This window comes from Mastomys coucha, unplaced genomic scaffold, assembly GCF_008632895.1.
Source record: "Mastomys coucha isolate ucsf_1 unplaced genomic scaffold, UCSF_Mcou_1 pScaffold4, whole genome shotgun sequence".
In the NCBI taxonomy this organism is placed as follows: Eukaryota; Metazoa; Chordata; class Mammalia; order Rodentia; family Muridae; genus Mastomys; species Mastomys coucha.
In genome coordinates this window covers 49,574,184-49,574,485 of record NW_022196910.1, presented here as the reverse complement: position 1 = coordinate 49,574,485, position 302 = coordinate 49,574,184, and positions in this window count along the sequence as shown.

Here is a 302-nt window from a genome sequence, read left to right as displayed (position 1 = left end):
AGGACCCAGAGAATTAGCATAGGAATACCAAATTAGCCCCAGCAGGGAGGGGCAGCATTGCTCTTCTGGCCAATTCACAACTGGATATGTGATCTTGGTCAGTAAGATCACTGACCTTGATGTAGTGATAACCTGCCTACGTGACTCTTGTCATCTGCCCTGCTTTCTGTATACCATATAAGCCTGCTTTTCACTTTGTATAGAAGGACTTGGACTCGCATGCAGGACTAGCACTATGGACTCGCAGAAGGACTCGCACTAGAACTTGGATGGATTAGGATTCAGATTTATGCAGTCCCCTG